The sequence below is a fragment of the Euprymna scolopes genome, chromosome 45, assembly GCF_053919585.1.
Source record: "Euprymna scolopes isolate OS-2025 chromosome 45, ASM5391958v1, whole genome shotgun sequence".
Classification (NCBI taxonomy): domain Eukaryota; kingdom Metazoa; phylum Mollusca; class Cephalopoda; order Sepiida; family Sepiolidae; genus Euprymna; species Euprymna scolopes.
This window is the reverse complement of record NC_136526.1, coordinates 34,064,015-34,087,642: the sequence shown is the minus strand read 5'-3', so window position 1 is coordinate 34,087,642 and position 23,628 is coordinate 34,064,015.

The following is a 23,628-nucleotide window of genomic DNA, read 5'->3' as shown; positions in this document are numbered from 1 at the left end:
TTTTAAAGTTCTTTTTCATAAGCCCAGTTGCTCCTATGATGACTGGTATAATTGAAACGTCTTTTAATTTCCAATTTCGTTTCATATCATACATAAGTCCTTGATACTTTGTAATCTTTTCCCTCTCAACTCTGTTAAGCCCTGTACACTGGGTACACTGACCTCTATTACGGTCGCTTTTTTGTTTGCTCTGTCCCAAATCACTATATCTGGTTTAACAGCTGCATTTTCAAGATATGTAGCAGTAGGGATTATGTAGTCATAGTGGATAGTGTAGTTGTCATTCCCAACTGTTCGTTCGGGTATATGTTCCCAGGAGTTTTTACTACACTGAATGTTGAGTTTCTTACATATCTTCCAGTGAAGGTATTTGCAAACTCCGTTATGGCGATCTGTATAATAACCGTCTCCAAGTAGGACTTTGCAACCAGAAATCAGGTGGCCCACACTCTCAACCTCAGTGCTACAGAACCTGCATTTATTATTGTTGCTTAGACCACACATCTTTTTGAAGGCGTTTGTCATGAGGCCCTGGTCTTGTGCAGCCAATATCAACCTCTCTTGGTCGTAATGGAGGGATCCTCTTTTGAGCCAGTCCAGGGAACCATCCCTATCAATATATTCTTGGGATAGTTCAGTCGGTAGGTATTTTGCCCGTTTATGGTTGGTCCATTCTTCTGTTTTAACACTATGGAACTGGCTAGTGTTTTTTTCCGACTTTACTGGGCTATGTCAGTGGCAGGCTTGTTTGGGTTCTCAGTATCATTTGTAAGGCAATCTTTTCCAAAATGAGTGGCAAGTTGTGTTATAGATGTTGTGCTACTTGCTCGATTCTGATAATGGTCTTTAATTTTCATAAGCTTGGGGTTACAGGAACTTATTATGTACTGACCTATGCTGACGATTGTGGCTCTGTGTTGATGATTGACTTCCGAGAGCCCCATACCTCCTTCTCGCCTGGGTAGGTACAAACGAGGCATGCACTGATTTCGATAAATAACTCGGTACAAGGTTAGCATTTTCCTTGTCTTTGTATCAAGCCAATTTATGTCTTTCTGAGGCCAGTCAATAATGCCAAAACTATATGTTAGTATTGGCATGGCAAGTTGGTTAATTGCCGTAATTTTGTTCTTGTTTGTGATTTCAGTTTTGCAGATTTTTCTTACCCGGCGTAAATATTCTTGGCTTAGTTTCTCTCTCATCTTTGAATGCTGGATGGACTCATTTTCATCAATGCCTAGGTATTTGTATGTTTCCTGTTCATCCAGTTCTCTGATTACACTATTTTCATCGTGCTGTATATTTTCAGTAGATATCTTCTTGCCAGCTTTCAGAGTACACATAGCACACTTATCCAGTCCGAGCTTCATTTTGATGTCATTAGAAAAAGTGTGGACAATTTTCAGTAGATTATCTAAATCCTTATCTGAGCTAGCATAAAGCTTAAGATCATCCATGAAAAATAAATGGTTTATTAACTTGGAGGATTCTCTTTGGCGGCTGTAGCTTAGATTATAAGCACCTTGGTAGTTCTTTAGAAGCTTACTTAGAGGATCAATTGACAGGCAAAATAGTTTCTCTCCAGTATGTGCTTGCATATGAATTGCCAAATCTTTTTTATTTGTAATAGAAGAGCCACATACTTCACACGAATAAGGTTTTTCTCCAGTATCTGTTTTAATGTTCATTTTCAAAGTTGAAATATTTAAGGGTTTAACTGAATTTGTTTCTTTATATTTTTTATTTGCGATATTAAAATAAACAGACTGAATAAAAGAAATGTTTAAAATATGATTGGAAATATATAAGAATTGTGTGCACAGATGATAAGCTCTTTGAACTTCACAACTATAAATCAATGAACATGGAAATATAAAGCAGTTACTGTTTATCCATCATATAGAATATTTCCACCTAATATAAACAAAGCAATATATATAGATATCAGAAATTTGAGTTGAATATATATGATTTTCTGAATGTATTAATTCATAATTTAATAAAACCAACCGTTTTTGTAGCCCATAATGAGAGTCTGGTAGAAGTTTGTCCTATTAGCAATACGTTTCTTTTCAATAATTCAAGTGCCTGAAGTACTGCATTTATTAAAAGGCTCATGAATGTATTAATCATATGCATCAAAATGTGTATTTGTCGTATGCATTTTCAACAATTATTCCAATGAGTGTTCCATTTATGAAGCCTAAGAGTAGGAGAAATACAGTAAAATGTTTGTTTTTATATATTCATGAAATACTTTTCACATGAAAACATTTTACACTTAACATCAACACTAATTGATGAATAATGAATATGTATTTTATAGATTCAGTAAACGTTTGTTTACGTGAAAAAATGTTTTCAATGTATGTAATCACATATATATATATATATATATATATATATATATATATATATATATATATATATATATATATATATATATATATATTGGAGTTTACATTCGTAATACCCTTCCCTTGACTAGAGAAACAAACCTAGAAACAGATGATCAAGCCTTTATGTGCTTTAGACTAAACGTGCAACACAGTATTAGCTACTATTATTTTCTCTACCGCTCTCCCTCGACTCAGGACTGCTCCATAATAAACAAAGTATCTGACAGCATAGACACGGCACTGTCCCTCGACACTAGCGCACAAATACATGTGTTTGGTGACTTTAATGTCCACCACAAAAACTGGCTTGGATTCTCTGCTCACACAGATGCAGCGGGCAGCACAACCCATAGCTTCGCTATATCTCACTCCCTATCACAAATTGTTACGTTTCCAACCCGTTTCCCTGACCAGGAAGAACAACACGCATCACTTCTAGATCTGTTTTTGACCACAGTTCCCGATGACTGCATAGCGAAGGCCCACAGCCCACTCGGGAACGCTGATCATGCAGTGATAATGGTTGAAATCGCCCTAAACTCTAGACCCAAAACTGAAGAGCCAGTGCTCAAAACAACGAGATATTATAATAAGGCTGACTGGGAAGCCATCAGGGAACTAATTAGAGATGCTCCATGGAAAAATATTTTCTCTCTCCCTGCTGAACAGTGTGCAAACGAGACCACTGACTGGTTCAAAACTGCAATCGAAGCGCATGTTCCCATGCGGAAATTTTATAGTAAGCCCCACTCTCCCCAATGGTTTACGTCGACTTGTGCAACTGCCATTACTCAAAAGCAGCATGCATACCGTAGGTTTAACCGACATAAGTCCAGTTCAAACAGACTGAAGTATATAGAAGCTAGAAATAACGTTAAGAAAGAAATAGCGACAGCTAAGAGAGAATTTACGGAAACCACTAAAAAGCGCATCGAAGCACAAAAACTAGGAACTCGAGACTTCTGGAAAATCTACAACAGTGTAGTAAATAATGGGCAATCGACAATTCCCCCACTAACCAACAATCACGAGGTTGTCTCCTCAGCAACCGACAAGGCTAACATGCTTGCCAGTCGGTTTGCCTCAAACTCCACACTGGACCCTTCCAACCACCCCCTACCTGACTTTCCTATGCGGACAGACGCCACACTAGACGATCTGAAAACCACCCCTGCTCAGGTGCATGCTATCATAAAAAACCTTGACACCTCAAAAGCATGTGGACCCGATCTTATCCCAGCTGTGCTATTAAAAAAGTGCTCAGCCGAAGTAGCTCCAGTTCTCTCCAAACTCTACAACAAATGTCTTAATGAAGCTTGCTTTCCGGGCTGTTGGAAAACTGCTTCTGTTGTACCAGTATTCAAGAATTCTGGTGAAAGGACAGACCCATCAAATTATCGCCCCATTAGCCTCCTTCCACTTTTTGCCAAAATATTTGAGACCATAATTAACCACGCTCTAATCCATCATCTTACAGATGCTAAACTACTGACTGACAAACAATATGGATTTAGACAAGCCCGTTCCACAGCAGACATCCTCACCGTGATCTCTGAACGTATATACCAATCACTGGACAAAGCGGGGGAAGGCAGAGCGGTAGCTCTAGATATATCTAAGGCTTTTGACAGGGTATGGCATGAGGGTCTCCTCAGTAAAATCAGATCATACGGTATCACTGGTAGAATACTTAACATAATTAAATCCTTCTTAGATAAGAGAAAAATCCAGGTAGTCCTCGACGGTCGCACATCTAAACAATATGATATAAATGCGGGAGTGCCCCAGGGTTCTATCCTTGGACCTCTATTGTTCCTGATATTCATAAATGACCTCCCCGACAACATTGCCTCTGAGATGGGTATATATGCTGATGACACTACACTCTATGGCAGACACGACAGGAAGACGAATGAACACATTTCTAAAGAAATGGCAGAAACACTAGAGGAAGACCTCCAATCTGTAGTGGAATGGGGACAAAAGTGGTTGGTCGCGTTCAATGCTGCCAAGACTAAACTAGTTTCATTCAATAATTACAAGAAACCCTCTCTACCACCAATAGCAATGGCCAACGACTCTTTATCTGAGAGTCCATCTTTCAAACTCCTTGGCCTAACGTTCACAGGAAACATGAGTTGGAACAATTACATTGAAGGCATTGCCAGGGCCGCTGCAAGAAAGGTGGGCTCTCTCTACCGTGCTAGAAAACTACTAACACCCGAAAGTATCCTGTACCTCTATAAGGCCACCATTCGCCCATGTATGGAGTATTGCTGCCACATCTGGGCTGGTGCATCTGCTACTAGTCTCTCGCTCCTTGACAAGGTTCAAAAGAGAGTCGCAAATCTGATAGGCCCTGAACTGGCATCTAAGCTTCAGCCTCTGTCCCATCGACGAAATGTTGCATCCCTCTGCCTGTTCTACAAGTATTTTAGTGGTGAATGCTCTGATGAACTGCAATCACTTGTGCCCCCACGACGCGAGCACCCTCGACAAACCCGACAGGCTACTAGATCCCACCCCCACACTGTAGAGGTCCCTAGATGTAAAAGATCTTTTTACTCCAATAGTTTCTTCCCCAGAACCGCAAGACTCTGGAATTCCATTCCAGGTCCCTGCTTCCCCAACAGTACTGACGTGCAGAAGTTCAAGTGTAACGTGAACCGACACCTTGCTGCCCAAATCCCTACATAGTACCCCAGTAGTTGTTGCCCCTGATAGTAGCCCCCTACACCAAAGTGGCAATTTGCCTTGTTTGGGGTGAAAATGTAATAAAAAAAAAAAAAAAAAAAAAAAAAAAAATATACCTTGTGGATTGATTGATGAACCCATATTTAGTTTAGAAACAATTTATTTTTTGTATATCTACTAACCCAAAATATTCATATGTAATGATAGCCGAGATGATTAAGGTCAATGACAGTTTGTATATTTCTAGCTACACATTTACCTTGTTTAAACACAATACTACCTCTAATATTCTGTTATAAAAAATGTTAAATATATGTGTGCATATATATACACAGATATACATACATATACATACTTATATACACGTATATAAAATATCAAGATATTATGTACTACGTGAAAAGAAACTGGAATCTAAGAAAGATCTCTATCATTCCAGTAATTATAGGAGAAACTGAACTTATGAAAAACAATTTCAAAAACTATCATAGAAAATATACCTAATAAAATGAACCCAGTAAAATGTTTACGAATTTTATGATATTTAAACCTTACATATTTACATAAGTACATAAGTTATTTGAATTTGTGACAATTATTCCAACAACTGTACCATTTATTAAACCTAAGAGTAGGAGAAATTCATAAACAGTTGTCAATAAAATGTTTGTTTTTATATATTCATAAAATATATTTCATATGAAAACGTTTTTCAATATGTTAGACATCAAATCAATAGAGATTGATGAATATTTAATACATATGATAGATTCAGTAAATGTTTAAACATTTGTATATATATATATATATATATATATATATATATATATATATATATATATATATATATATATATATATATATATATATACAAAATGTATGATCCTCTGTGTGCCAGCTCACTTTAAAGCCAAAAGTCATCAAATTAATATTTGATGACTATTGATTGATGAATACTGAACATTTATGATAGACCCAGTGAATGTTTATGCATTTTATAATATTTAAACCTTACATAATGCATATGGATTCTCACAATTTGGTTAAATATGAATCATTTCCTGTTTATTTTAATGGATATTTTTAACAAATGGAACCTTCTTGCAGTTCATTATTAAAGTTTCATATAATTTTTTTTATTATTCTACTATTCACTGCATTTATGAAAGGGTGAATGAGTAGATGAGTTATATGGACTTGTGATACTCATTTGCGATAATCATTTCAACTAGTACTCTCTTTGATAAGCCGAAGAATATAAGGAATACACATTTGTCAGGATTTTTTCAATATATTTTCATGATTTTTTTTTTAAAAGAAAATATATACTAGAGAGTGCAGCCTTGATTTCCGAACTACATGATACGATGGGAGAAATCTGTCATTTTGGGTATGTAAAGAAAAACTAATAACTACCAATTTTCGTTGTTTTACTGCTATGAGAAGCGGGCTATTACTTATTCAATATCCTTGGTATCATTGACATAACTTAAATATGCCTACAACAGACACATATACACAAATAGAAACATCTATATAGCTATAAAAGTGAAATTGTCTCCGTGTGTGCCTGTCTGTGAGTGTACATTTCTCTACTAAATTACGCTGTGAATTTTCAGTCTACAGACTCGAGATTTGACATGAGAAGTATTGGGATTTGGGAAAATCGTCATTAATCGGTTTTCGGACAGAAATTTGGCTGTCAAGGGATCAAAGTTCAACGATTTGACCTTTGAAAATTCTACCAAACTCTTCCGCCAACTTTGCGTAATTTACATTGTATGATTGCTGGATATTCTGCAAAATGAAAATAGACAAAAGTCAGGAAAAAATATAATTTTATACATGTTATTTGTAAAATACTAAAATGTTTAGATGCATACATGGTTACTTTTTAAATGGATAAATTAGACATAGACATATATATTGTTAGAGAATGGCACAATAAACTAATCAAGCACAATTTAAAAACCCCAAATTCATTTTTGATACAAATTAAATATATAATAAGGATATTTGTTGCACTACTAATCTATTCAGAAAATGAATTAATTTTCATATTAAACTAAATATCCACAACAGCTTACTTAGTCATTTTCAAAATATAACAATTTATTTTTTATTTACAAAATTTTATAGTTAATACTAATGTCTTCCAATGCTTTTGGTTCAACAATGCAAGTAAATGTTTAAACATATAATGTTTAAAACTTCTAAGAAATTGAAGAATATGCAAATCACCCTAATTTCTCTGATATTACACATAAATCACAATAATTCCTCACAAATGATTGATGTGGCATAAAATATAACCAAATAAAAATCTTGAGATTTTTCCCCTGAGCAAAATGAAAATATCTAATATACATGTAATAAATCTGGCAATTCATTTCCCATATTTTTTCAACATTTTCATATATGTCATAATATATTTCGTTAAACTGTACCAAATAAAGTTTGTTCTTTGACAATGATTTTCACTTAAATAAAAAGTGAATAAGAAAGTTTTTTTGAAAAAAAAAAAACAATGAAGACTCAGATTCATGTAACGTTTCATCTGTAAATAAATAATATTAACTGGATGATTGAAAATGCAATAAACTGTCATTATTGATGGGAAATATTTTATAAACTATTACAGAAACATATTTCGTATTAATAAGCAATTAAAGAAACATGTTTGTTTTATTTGATTGTATGGGCAATTATTCTCATCTTGGCTATTATTGACACAATGTTTCAGTCGCTGAATCCATTGACCTTCATCAGGTGTAAACTTTTACATTAAGTAAAAGGGAGTTAACTTTGTATTGTTAGAAATCAAGTTACTGGGGTTTGTCCATAAATTATAAAATAGGCTTATTTTCAGGAGTCATTATGATACTTCTTTAAGAATTTCATGATTCAATTTTTAACTTTTAATTTCAAATCTCATGAACACATTAGTTTTGGGTCATGTGTTTTTCGATCAGGGGTTTTACTCAGTGTTTTTGGAGTGTTGAGTTGCTCCTCAATAGTGTCCTAATATCGTACTTTTTAGATAGGCCTTTCGGGTATGGTGTGTAGACTGCAGAGTTTGAATTAAATATTTAGGATCCAGAGTCATGCTCTCTTGGTAGTTAATTCGGTGGAGGGTTATTCTTAGATCGGCTGTCTTTCCTTGGTGTGTAGTCTAGTTATTACATATTGTCCTTGCTAGATGTTGTAGGCATCAATTGTGACCTATCATATCATAATTTATCTTGGCAATATTACTTATTTAGCATGGAATTAGCTGCAAAGGTGATTCTGCAAATTATGAGGAATATTATGGGATAAATCAAGATATCAATATCGTAATATGTCTACAATATATATGAAAGTGTCACATATGAAACCAATATTTATGAACTGCTTTCAATTATTATATTCATGTTATATTCATGTTATATTCATATTCTCTTCATGTTATATTCATGTTATATTCATGTTATATTCATATTATATTCATGTTATATTCATATTATATTCATATTATATTCATGTTATATTAATGTTCTATTCATGTTATATTCATATTATATTCATGTTATATTAATGTTCTATTCATGTTATATTCATATTATATTCATATTATATTCATGTTATATCTATATTATATTCTTGTTATATTCATGTCATATTCATATTATATTCATGTTATATTCATATTATATTCATGTTATATTAATATTATATTCATATTATATTCATGTTATATTCATATTATATTCATGTTATATTCATATTATTTATATGAAAGTGTCACATATGAAACCAATATTTATGAACACTTCTGCTTTCAATTAACTGCTCCAATAAGGTGTTTTTAGATTAGATGCTTTTCTATTCTTATATAGGAGATCCCAAACATTAAACACTTAATGTATATCATCCACTACTCTCCAAGTATCTAGTGACATACTACACAAACAACAGTTACAAATCTGAAGAATTCTAACAGCATTAGCATTAAACAACATGTGTTAAAAATATTACTGAGAGCTTGTGTGTGACTGCATTTTCGTTGTGCATACAAAATGTTGGGGAAGGCATTGTGTTAAACTATTTTCAATAACTAATTGTCGTTAGCAAGTAAGGCACTGTATTAAATATTGTATATTGTCATATAAATTAGCTAATGCATATAAACTGATTGCTGCTTTTTATTACTTAAACTATGTGTTTATAAAAGAAAAATCTCTTTGCAAAAAAGTGTAGAATAATGAAACATTCAGTAATTTAAAAAATATGAAGTTTAAAACACGTCCACACTTTTAGAAAGTAAATATCATGATAGATAAAATATAAATAATTCATTTCATGAAAAACACTAAAGATTTCATAGTTATGGAATAAACATTTATTGACGATTTAATGATTTAATATAATAGAACAAACACTGCAGATTTACAGATTTTATGGCCTGTCGATGTGGCATATAGTACAGTGACTGTCATTCTACAGAAGTTAAAATGATCTCAATAGGGCCACTTATTGACAATTGTGGTTTCTCTGATTTTCTTTCTATAGAATGAACTATAGAGATTCATTAAATTCAATACTGATTTCCAAGTTCCACAGGAAGATTCCCAACTTAAAGATACACCTAAAGATGGTTAAAGGTAAGATTTTTGAAACGTTGTGAAAATACTCAAAATGAGAAAAGTATTTCTAAAAATAGAAATAAATAAAATATAAATAACAATCCCTATCTCAAAAATTCAAAAATATAATAAAATTATTTTTTTTTACTTTATCTTATTAAAACTTTCATGGCGCCATTTTTTATTTTCAAAAATATTACAGACAGTATTAATTTTGGAGCAAAACATTCATAAAGTTTTGGGTGTTCAAATTAACTGACCTTACAAAAATTTACATTGAAAAAAAACAATTCACACAGTTAAAATAAGGATTAAAGAAATAATGAAAATTAAACAGTTTTTAAAATAGAAATAATTACCTGTTATTTAAAAAATATCTGAACCTTAAGTAGTATATTTTCTTTAAAGGTCATGGGGATATTCTTGAGGATTTAGACAATCGATGAAGGCAGTTCAGATTTTCTGTAAAAAGTAAATCAAATTATCCTGGTTTAATATAATAGAAAGATGTGAAGAATCTGTTGTCATTGGTAAAATGTATTCGTAAATTTTTATTCTTTTGTATTTTTAACGTAAAAAAATAATACATTAGTGATGTTACACCTGATCAGAACATTCATAAAAGTTGTGGTGTTCAAATTAATTGACCTTACAATATTCTACAAATCTAAAAAGTAAAATAAACGCATCATTTAAATAATCATTAAATAAACAAAGAATACTAAATATTTCACAAATAAAAATAATTAACTCTCATTCCAAAATTATTTGTCCATTAAGCATTTTTTTTTTACGTTAAGAAGATATGCCTGAGGATTTGGGTTAAAGGTACATGCAGTTTAGATTTACTAGTACATAAGTCTGTAAAATAATAAATAAAATAATTTTGTTTTAATACAAGATTTGAGGAATAATCTTGCAAATGTATTCATAAAATGTCTAGTATAAAGATGTTATACATATTAATTACTACAGTATTACTAACAATAATTTATATAATCAAATCATTCTTAGACTAAAGAATGATCTAGGATTTTGTTGTTGATCCTATCATATGACATTAATGCAAGTGAGCCGAGAACGTTGATCTTTGGATATTTATTATTCTGGATTTTTTTAAACGAATTCCTTGATATGATTAACTGAATATTTTCCAATTATCCCCTGTTCTATTCTCCACATGTGGACAAAACAAATGCACACATATCCAAAACAATAGCCGACTCCTCAAGAGAGGGCCTCCGGGTTGCCTTGGAATGAGACCAAAAAGTGGACAAGATTTGTTGCTACCAAGAGAACCTACTTTCCTTTAAAAGTTCTAAGAAATTTTTTTGAGGAGCTATTACCATAGTAATATACCTGATTGTCCATAACTCACACGACTAAAAATTTCATTTAACATAAAATAGAACCAATTTAACATAAAATAGAATAAAAACCGTGAGGAATTCTAATGTCTTATTGTTAAAAATGTAATCATAAATGTTTATTTTTTATTGTATTTTTACACCAAAACATAAACCTTACATTAGTAATGTTGCAGCTGATCAGAATATTAATAAACGTTGTGGTGTTCCAATTATTTGATGTTACAACATAATTGATCTACAATATATATGTAAGCGTCACATATGAAACCAATATTTCTGACACGTGCTATGCTTTTAATTAGCTGCATCCATAAAGAGTTTGGAGATTGGATAGTTTTCTATTCTTAAATAGGACATCACAAGGATTATTCCCAGAAGGAGAGTACATTTTCTCTTGAATCATCCACTACTCTCTAAGTATCTAGTGGCACACTACACAAATGACAATCACAAAGCAGAAGAATTTTTATGGATTAGCATTAAACAGCAGGAGCTTCCAATTAATTGATGTTACAATAATCTATAAATCAAAGAAATAAAATAAAAACACAACTTAAATTATTAAAAACACACTTTACATAATCATTAAAAATATGGATCAATAAATATTTTTACAAATAAAAATAATTACCAGTCATTCAAACATTATTTTAACATTGAGAAGGCTGTTTTATTTAAAAGTTATGAAGATATGTTTCAGTATTTTGACTAGTTCGGATTCAGACTCATTTAAGTTTTTAATAATAAATTAAATCATTTTAATTAAATAATAAATGTGAAGAACTATGTTAAAAATATATTCATAGAATTATAATTTTATAAATTTTAACATTAAAAAAATTAAACCACAAGTCTTTTTACAAGAATTTAAGAACTTAATGTCTTCAAAACAAAAAGATGAGCACATAATGGGAAATATTAGATGGAGATTATACTTACATTTTTATGTATTCTTGTGATTTATAAAGAAAAAAAAAATGTAAATTACCTTTAAAAAATTTAAAAAACAATGGGAAGATAGGGTGGGGGGTCAGTGACGAATAATATAATGAAAGAAAAGTTAATATAATTAAACAAGGTAAATTAAAAAAAGAAAGAAAATAAGATAAAAAATATATTTGTAAAGAAGATGTTCAGCAAAACTGACGCCAATTAAAACACATCATTTTATTGTGTGGACAGGTCACCACTCCTACCAGCAATCTATGTCACATCATCCTTTCCACGCCACATAGGGAATATGTTATCTTGTTTCTATTGTGATTGACTCAAACTAGTCACAACACACACACACACACACACACACACACACACATATATATATATATATATATATATATATATATATATATATATATATATATATGTAACTCTTGGTTTGTTCGTAATTAATAGTCTAAATAACCACTGGACGGATGGCTTCCACATTTTTTGTATAATATGTTTACTGTACTCATGCGTGTTTCTATATTTCTTTTTAATTATAACATTATACTTAATTTTGTATAATAAATAGGTGCTTTTCTTTGTACGGATGGGTTATTTTTTATTTGGGGACAATTATTTCACACCGCGTGCCATCACGTGACATCACTAAATGTAACTTTTATATATCAAATTGACTTTTTTTCGTTTAAAAATGGAATTATGTCTCTTTCATTAATATATATATTTTTTAATATTTCGTGTTTTATATATATAAAGTACATTTGTTGAATGTTATTCTCTTGATTAAAAAAAAGATTAAAATGGAGCGAAATTTAAATTTCCATTCCATTTTTACAACAATCCAGCACGTACTTCGCAAGTTTTATCGTAAGTTAACGAGCAACCCATAAAAATCTGGTAACTGAGTGTCAAATCTGCTTAAAATATTGTAAAAAAAAAAATAAAAAAATAGAGCAATAATTTGGTTCCGTCCTTCCCTTACTAGGATCTGTATTAAAAGCTGAGCAAAATTATTTAATTGTTGAATTTTTTAAATTTTGGTTAAATTTGTTAGTTTGCAATCGCTAAAAGCCCACACGAAAATGGAACAAAAGATAAAATTAAAAAGAATTGTACTCATGCAGAATTTACCCCCCCACACACACACACACCGGATTCCAATTAGTTTAGGGTTCGACCGGCCATCGTGGTGAGCGAATTCAGCCAAGCAAGCGTTGTCCAAATAATTTTCACTTTTATAAATATTTTTAACAAATAAATGTTATCAAAGTCAAGATACCGAGAAATTCTCAGTAAATGGCTTGGTTATTTTTTCCGTTTTTTACCCATCCGCAAATGCTATTAAAATAAAAGTCATTTAAAAAGAAATTAAAAAAAACAAATGTCAGCATACCCATCCGCAAATGCTATTAAATAAAAAAGTCGATAAAAATCGTCATTTAAAAAGAAATTTAAAAACAAATGTCTGTAAAAGTGAGGCATTATTAATAAATGTTTAGTAATTTTTCTTTTAATATTCATAAAGAGTAAAACTTTTTTCAAAATAAGTAATGTGACAAATAATCGTTTAGTTACTACGACAACGTCAGTAAATAACAAAAGTGTTACGTGCGCTTGTGTCAGAAAGGGGGCGATGTTTTTTATGCTGGTCGCCATGGAATTCAATGCTCAAGGAGTACAAAATTCTGTTTTCAAAAAGAAACGTTCACTACCAACTTTCTTTTAAAAAAAAAGTGCAAGTTTTCCTGAAAAAAACCCCAAAAAACTTTCACCGAACAATCTATGGCAAAAATAGCGACCCATAAAAATCTGGGGTGCTTCTACACTTTATTGCCGAAATTGGAGACGCCATTTTTTTTCACGCACTTGCTATCCAAATCTAGGGGAGACATATTATATGGCCGAACGATTGCTTCCGGAAACAATAAATTTACCAAAATTAACATATATTACTTCCGGAAACGTTAAATTAAACTAAAATGATCATTTATTACTTCCAGAAACTTGGTAAACTGATATTACTGGAGAAAATGAATCAAGACAATTCAAAAAAATGTTTTAAATTTATTTGTTCGAAAAAAAAAACAAAAAAAAAACTATTTTATAAAAGTCCAATGTTGCTTTAAAAGTAAATAAAGAAAGTGAAAGAGAACATATATCCGTAATTGTTTAATTGGAAATGTTTCGATTTAATTGATGAGAACGGGAAAGTTTTCCATCGAACAATTTTTTTTTTTTTTAATTAAAAACAAAAAATTGAAATGACATATTCATAATAGTTTAACCTGGGCGAACGCCATTTGAAAACCAAAACATTTATTAGTTTCTTTTTTTGTTGTTGTTTATTTTTTCGTTTGTGTGTGTGCATGTGTGTGTGTGTGTGTGTTTTTTTTTTGGGGGGGGGGCGAACAAATAAATAATTTTAAATATTTTTTTGAATTGTCAAGATTCATTTCCTCCAGTAATATCGGTTTACCAAGTTTCTGGAAGTAATAAATGTTAATTTTGGTAAATTTATTTAGTTTAATTTATCGTTTCCGGAAGTAATAAATGTGAATTTTTATGAATTTATTCTTTCCCTTTCCGGAAGCAATCGTTCGCCCAGATGTCTCCCCTAGATTTCGATAGCAAGTACATGAAAAAAATGGCGTCTCAAATTTCGGCAATAAAGTGTAGAAGCACCAAATCTGCTAGCTGAGTGACAAATCTGCTTGAAAAAAAGAAAGAAAACAAATCTGCTTGAAAAAAAAAGAAAGAAAAGAAAGAATAGAACCTCAAGAACCAGAAATTTGGAGGAATTTTTGACAGAAAACTGCGAATAAAATATTTAAAAAAAAACTCGTAATTTCTGTTTTTAAAGTGAGTTGTTTATTTTCTATATGGAATATACTTTCAAAATAAACTATTAAAGTTGTTTAAAAATAATAGAAATATTTTTTATTTAAAAGAAAACAGTGTTTACAAAATGCCTTCATGCAGCCATTTTTTTAACGTAATAAAATCAATAGAATTTTACGAGTTAAATATTTTTCAATTTTTAAACTTTAAAAATCTATCAAAATTTTTCTATTGGTTCAATTTTTACGATAATTTCAGGGTCAATGTGAAATTTTATGCTCTTTCCAATAAACCAAATATAATATTTTAGACAAACGTTTTTTTAATTGTTTCTTAAAATTCTGATAATTTATGTGTCACAGTTTTATATATGACAAATTGGAGATAAAAGATCAATAAAGAAAATATTCCAATTTAAAACAAAAAAAAAAAGAATAGTTTTTTGGAAATTTACCTGTAAAGTCCAAAGTGTAAAACCTTTCTTTTAAAAAAAAAACACGTTGATTTTTTTTTTTAATGAAAGCTCATGTTATGCTTACATCGTCAAGTAATACCAGACGCTGACGGCAAATTTTTCTATCTCATTGATTGTTTTCTTTTTTTAGATATTAAAAAAAAAATAAGTCGATGAAGAAGTATTAAAATAGATCAATCAAAAACTCGTGTATTTCATTAAAAGAATTTTTTTTAAATCGATGAAGCGGATTTTTGTTCTAGGGGAAAAACTTATAAGTGAATGTGCGTTTCTTTTTCAACTATGGAGGATGAAAACTACTAATTTTGGTTAACATACGCAATAAAAAAGAGACTTTATTTATGCCCTTGGACGAAACCATACTTCATAAATTTCATTTTAGCAGCAGCAGCTATTTAACGCTCTGCGCAAAACATGTTACAAAAATGCGATTTTCTAGGACCCTCGCTTTAAAAAATCCTTTTATTTAAAAAATACATGGAATTTAAAATATAAATATGGATAAATTCTTAACAATGAAGAATGGAACTACCCATTTAATAATATTTTTTTAGGTAAGTGATTTTTTTACATATATTTATAAGCAAGTCAAAATATGTTGATTTTCTTTATATTTTTTTAAAGAAAACCGCTTTAAAGAAACAAATATTGCATAATTTGCTATTAAACCTGTTATTTTTTTTTTAAATTTGGTCTTTGCTCCTTTAATTGAAAAAAATTAGGGTTTGACTTATATTTTCAAGTAGTTATAAGCTTAAAAAAATAGTGAGTTGCATTATTAAGGTTCTGATCATCATTTTTAATGGCCACTTTCACCTATAGAACCTCTCCCAAACATACTGGCAATAATTTGGTTTTGTCCTTCCTTTCAGTGTTTCCGATAAGGAGGATTAATTTACTAGGATTTGTATTAGGAGCTGGGCACTTATTAAAATTATTTAATTGTTGAATTTTTTGCATTTTGGTTAAATTTGTTAGTTTGCTAGCACTAAAAGCCCACACAAAAAATTGAACAAAAGACAAAATTAAAAAGAATGGTCCTCATGCAGAATTTAACCACCCCTCCCCACCTGGATTCCAATTAGTTCAGGGTTCAACCGGCAATCACCAGATTCAGATGAGCGTTGTTTCAAATGTTGAAACACTAAACCAACATTTTATTTAATTTTTTGAAGAATTAATTAATGATGGGAGTATTTTTTTCGGTTTATTTTCTATTGACAAAAAATTTGTACATTCTCTTGAAAAAAAATCTAACTTTTCTCTACTTTCACCTAACTATTTACAGTGTTCATATAAAACATTAATATTTTCTTTTTATAATAAAAATTCTGTTTTCAAAAAGAAATGTTTACTGCCAACTTTCTTTTAAAAAAAAGTGCAAGTTTACCTGAAAAAAAAACAAACAAACTTTCATCTGACAATTTATGGTAAAAATTCACCTTTTCTTGGGAACCCCCCCCCCCAACTTTTATTGATAAAAAAAAATTGCAAAAATAATAAAATAAATAAACAATACAAAATGCAATTTTTATGAGGGTTGGAGAACATGTTCAACCTTGAATCTATTGGATTACCCACTGACGACAAATTCTCCACCTTGAATGAAGAGAAGGTTAAGCAGTTTAGAGATTCCATCACATTCAAGGATGGTCTCTATCGTGTATAGTGGTATGAAGATAAATAAATTGGAGTGAACCTGATGAGCGACATATTCAAATTGATGATCCGATTCCGAACAAATCAATATGTCTTGTTGGCTGACATCAGAAAAGCATATCTGATGATTCGTCTGGCATCGGAAAAGGATCGTAATCGGTTGTGCTTTTTTTGAAGAAAGGTAAAAATTTACATTGCTACAGGTACAAACCCCTTATTTTTTGCTTCAATGCAAGCCCTTCCATTTTTAATTACGTGTTAAAGTTTCATGCAGAAAAGTTCCTTTTGGATGAATGTTCGGAAGCACTGAAATCCAGTTTTTATGTTGACAACCTAGTGAAAACTGCGAATAATGCAGAAAATCTATCTGATTTGTATACCTCTGCGAGAGAGCGTCTGCAGAAGGGAAATTGTAATTAACAGTCTTGCAATTCCAACTGTGTAACACTCCAAAAGAAAACGGAGGCAGATGGAACGTTATCCGGATTCGACTCTGGTTGGGAAAAGGTGCTGGGGTATCAATATGACCCCAGCCGGAATCCAGGACAGAACTACCTGACCATCTGTGATTAAATAGACGTCTTTATAGGAATGTCCTATAGGGACTCTTTGATAAAAGGGAAGCATTTCATTGCTAAAAATACTGCTAGAAGTTCCAACGTTGGGAGGGATTTTCCGTGCAAAGGAGCCATTTTCGCTTTGGCAAATACCAAGGATGAATTTCCATCTTGTACAGCACATACCACAAACCCATATGCGGCTTTAGACGCATCACAGAAAAAGATAACTTTGTATCCTTTCCTTCATCTATAACCTTCGTGGGGAAAGATACAGAGTCTAACGCTGATAAATCTTTTGCCAACGTTCTCCAAACTGAATTCCTACCTTGAGGAACCATATCATCCCAATTCAGTTTTTGTCTCCATATTTCTCTCATCAATTTCATCATCGTGAGTTTAGTTGCCTTTCTAAAGTTTAAATGGAGCGGATTGGCGCTTCAGTAAATTATGCCGCAGAGAATGAAGTGGCTACATCAGAAGTCAAATTGGAAAAAATCTCCAGTTTGAGTAAGTAGATCCGTGTAACTTCACTGATATTCAAGTTCATCAACAAGTTAAAAAAGATGGAGATTGATCCTGAGTTACAAGAAAATGCCTACCTGATCAAAACGATGCAAAAACAATCCTTTTCAAGGGAATTGGACTTTTTGTTGGACCCTGGAGGAAATAGCATGCCTAAACTGATGAAGAATTTGAATCTCTTTTTGGACCACAAGGGCATTATACGATCGATGGGAAGAATAGGAAAATCGGAATATCACTCATATGAGGTCCAAAATCCTATTTTATTGGGAAAAGAGCATTATCTAACAAGACTGATTATTCAAGAATATAACCAAAGAAGCCAACACGGAGATTTTCGAGTTCTATATAAAGCGCTATAGTATTCTGTTTAAATATGAATTCCACAACAGCCTGTTTGATAAGCGTCTTTGAATGATTTTTTTTCTAAATATTCTACTATGAAGTATCATAATTTCAGACCCTGGCAAAATGTTGATGGTACTTCCAATTTCTGAGTTAACGACTATACAATCCTTGTACATAAGCTTCTTTAGATTTTCAGGCTTGGCCCATATTCATATTATATTATACTCATGTTATATTCATGTTATATTCATATTATATTAATGTTATATTCATGTTATATTCATGTTATATTCATATTATATTCGTATTATATTCATGTTATATTCATGTTATATTCATGTTATATTCATATTATATTCATGTTATATTCATATTATATTCATGTTATATTCATATTATATTCATGTTATATTCATATTATATTCAAATTATATTCATATTATATTCATGTTATATTCATACTATATTCATGTTATATGCATATTATATTCATATTATATTCATGTTGTATTTATGTTATATTCATGTTATATTCATGTTATATTCATATTATATTCATGTTATATTCATGTTATATTCATGTTCTATTCATGTTATATTAATATTATATTCATATTATATTCCTGTTATATTCACGTTATATTCATATTATATTAATGTTATATTAATATCATATTCATGTTATATTCATATTATATTTATGTTATATTCATATTATATTCATATTATATTCATATTATATTAATATTATATTCATGTTATATTCATATTATATTCATGTTATATTCTTGTTATATTCATGTTATATTCATGTTATATTCATGTTATATTCATATTATATTCATGTTATATTCATATTATATTCATGTTATATTCATGTTATATTCATATTATATTCATGTTATATTCATGTTATATTCATGTTATATTCATGTTATATTAATGTTCTATTCATGTTATATTCATATTATATTCATGTTATATATATATTATATTCATGTTATATTGACGTTATATTCATATTATATTAATGTTATATTCATATTATATTCATGTTATATTCATATTATATTTATGTTATATTCATATTATATTCATATTATATTCATATTATATTAATATTATATTCATGTTATATTCATATTATATTCATGTTATATTCATATTATATTCATGTTATATTCATGTTGTATTCATATTATATTCATGTTATATTCATATTATATTCATATTATATTCATGTTGTATTTATGTTATATTCATATTATATTCATGTTATATTCATATTATATTCATATTGTATTCATGTTATATTCATGTTATATTCATATTATATTCATGTTATATTCATATGATATTCATGTTATATTCATATGATATTCATGTTATATTCATATTATATTCATGTTATATTCATATTATATTAATATTATATTAATATTATATTCATGTTATATTCATATTATATTCATGTTATATTCATATTATATTAATATTATATTCATGTTGTATTCATATTATATTCATGTTATATTCATATATTATTTATATTATATTCATGTTGTATTTATGTTATATTCATATTATATTCATGTTATATTCATATTATATTCGTATTATATTTATGTTATATTCATGTTATATTCATGTTATATTCATATTATATTCATGTTATATTCATATTATATTCATGTTATATTCATATTATATTCATGTTATATTCATATTATATTCATATTATATTCATGTTATATTCATGTTATATTCATGTTATATTCATATTATAGGCATATTATATTCATGTTATATTCACGTTATATTCATATTATATTGATATTATATTCATGTTATATTCATATTATATTCATGTTATATTCATATTATATTGATATTATATTCATGTTATATTCATATTATATTAATGTTATATTCATATTATATTCATGTTATATTCATATTATATTTATGTTATATTCATATTATATTCATATTATATTCATATTATATTAATATTATATTCATGTTATATTCATATTATATTCATGTTATATTCTTGTTATATTCATGTTATATTCATGTTATATTCATGTTATATTCATATTATATTCATGTTATATTCATGTTATATTCATGTTAATATTCATATTATATTAATGTTATATTCATATTATATTCATGTTATATTCATATTATATTCATGTTATATTCATGTTATATTCATGTAATATTCATATTATATTCATATTATATTCATGTTATATTCATATTATATTCATGTTATATTCATATTATATTCATGTTGTATTCATGTTGTATTCATATTATATTCATATTATATCTATGTTTTATTCATATTACATTCATGTTATATTCCTGTTATATTCATATTATATTCATTTTATATTCATATTATATTCATATTATATTCCTGTTATATTCATATTATATTCATGTTATATTCATGTTATATTCATGTTATATTCTTGTTATATTCATGTTATATTCATATTATATTCATGTTATATTCATATTATATGCATGTTATATTCATGTTATATTCATATTATATTAATATTATATTCATGTTATATTTTTATTATATTCATGTTATATCCATATTATATTCATGTTGTATTCATGTTGTATTCATATTATATTCATATTATATCTATGTTTTATTCATATTATATTCATGTTATATTCATATTATATTCATATTACATTCATGTCATATTAATGTTCTATTCATGTTATATTCATATTATATTCATATTATATTCATGTTATATATATATTATATTCATGTTATATTCATGTTATATTCATGTTATATTCATAGTATATTTATGTTATATTCATGTTATATTCATGTTATATTCATATTATGTTCATGTTATATTCATATTATATTCATGTTATATTCATATTATATTCACGTTATATTCATATTATATTCATGTTATATTCATATTATATTCATATTATATTCATGTTATATTCATATTATAGTCAGATTATATTCATGTTGTATTCATATTATATTAATGTTATATTCATATTATATTCATATTATATTCATGTTGTATTTATGTTATATTCATATTATATTCATGTTATATTAATATTATATTCATATTATATTCATGTTATATTCATGTTTTATGCATATTATATTCATGTTATATTCATATTATATTCATGTTATATTCATATTATATTAATGTTATATTCATATTATATTCATATTATATTGATATTATATTAATGTTATATTCATATTATATTCATGTTATATTGATATTATATTTATATTATATTCATGTTGTATTTATGTTATATTCATGTTATATTCATGTTATATTCATATTATATTCATGTTATATTCATGTTATATTCGTATTATATTCATGTTATATTCATGTTATATTCATGTTATATTCATGTTATATTCATATTATATTCATGTTATATTCATATTATATTCATATTATATTCATGTTATATTCTTGTTATATTCATGTTATATTCATGTTATATTCATATTATATTCATGTTATATTCATATTATATTCATGATATATTCCTGTTATATTCATGTTATATTCATATTATATTCATGTTATATTCATATTATATTCATGTTATATTCATGTTATATTCACATTATATTGATGTAATATTCATATTATATTCATGTTATATTCCTGTTATATTCCTGTTATATTCATGTTATATTCATATTATATTCATATTATATTCATGTTATATTCATGTTATATTCATGTTATATTCATATTATATGAATGTTATATTCATGTTATATTCATATTATATTCATGTTATATTAATATTATATTCATTTTATATTAATGTTATATTCATATTATATTCGTATTAAAATCATATTATATTCATGTTATATTCACATTATATCAATGTTATATTCATGTTATATTCATATTATATTCATGTTATATTCATATTATATTCATGTTATATTCCTGTTATATTCATAATATATTTATATTATGTTCATGTTATATTCATTTTATATTCATGTTATATTCATATAATATTCATATTATATTCATATTATATTCATATTATATGCATGTTATATTCATGTTATATTCATATTATATTCATGTTATATTAATGTTTTATTTATGTTATATCTATATTATATTCATATTATATTCATGTTATATCTATATTATATTCATGTTCTATTCATGTTATATTCATATTATATTCATGTTATATTCATGTTATATTCATATTATAATCATGTTATATTCATGTTATATGCATGTTATGTTCATATTATATTCAGGTTATAGTCATATTATATTCATGTTATATTCATAATATATTCATATTATATTCATGTTGTATTCATATTATATTCATGTTATATTCATATTATATTCATATTATATTCATGTTGTATTTATGTTGTATTCATATTATATTCATATTATATTCATATTATATTCATGTTATATTCATGTTATATTCATATTATATTCATATTATATTCATGTTATATTCATATTATATTCATGTTATATTCATATTATATTCATATTATATTCATATTATATTCATGTTGTATTTATGTTATATTCATGTTATATTCATGTGATATTCATATTATATTTATGTTATATTCATGTTATATCCATGTTATATTCATATTATTTTCATGTTATATTCATGTTATATTCATGTTATATTCATATTATATTCATATTATATTCCTGTTATATTCATATTATATTCATATTATATTCATGTTATATTCATATTATATTCATGTTATATTCCTGTTATATTCATATTATATTCATGTTATATTCATGTTATATTCATATTATATTCATGTTATATTCATGTTATATTCATATTATATTCATGTTATATTCATGTTATATTCATGTTATATTCATATTGTATTCATGTTGTATTTATGTTATATTCATATTATATTCATATTATATTCATGTTATATGCATATTATATTCATATTATATTCATGTTATATTCATATTATATTTATGTTATATTCATATTATATTCATGTTATATTCATATTATATTTATGTTATATTCATATTATATTCATGTTATATTCATATTATATTCATGTTATATTCATGTTATATTCATATTATATTCATATTATATTAA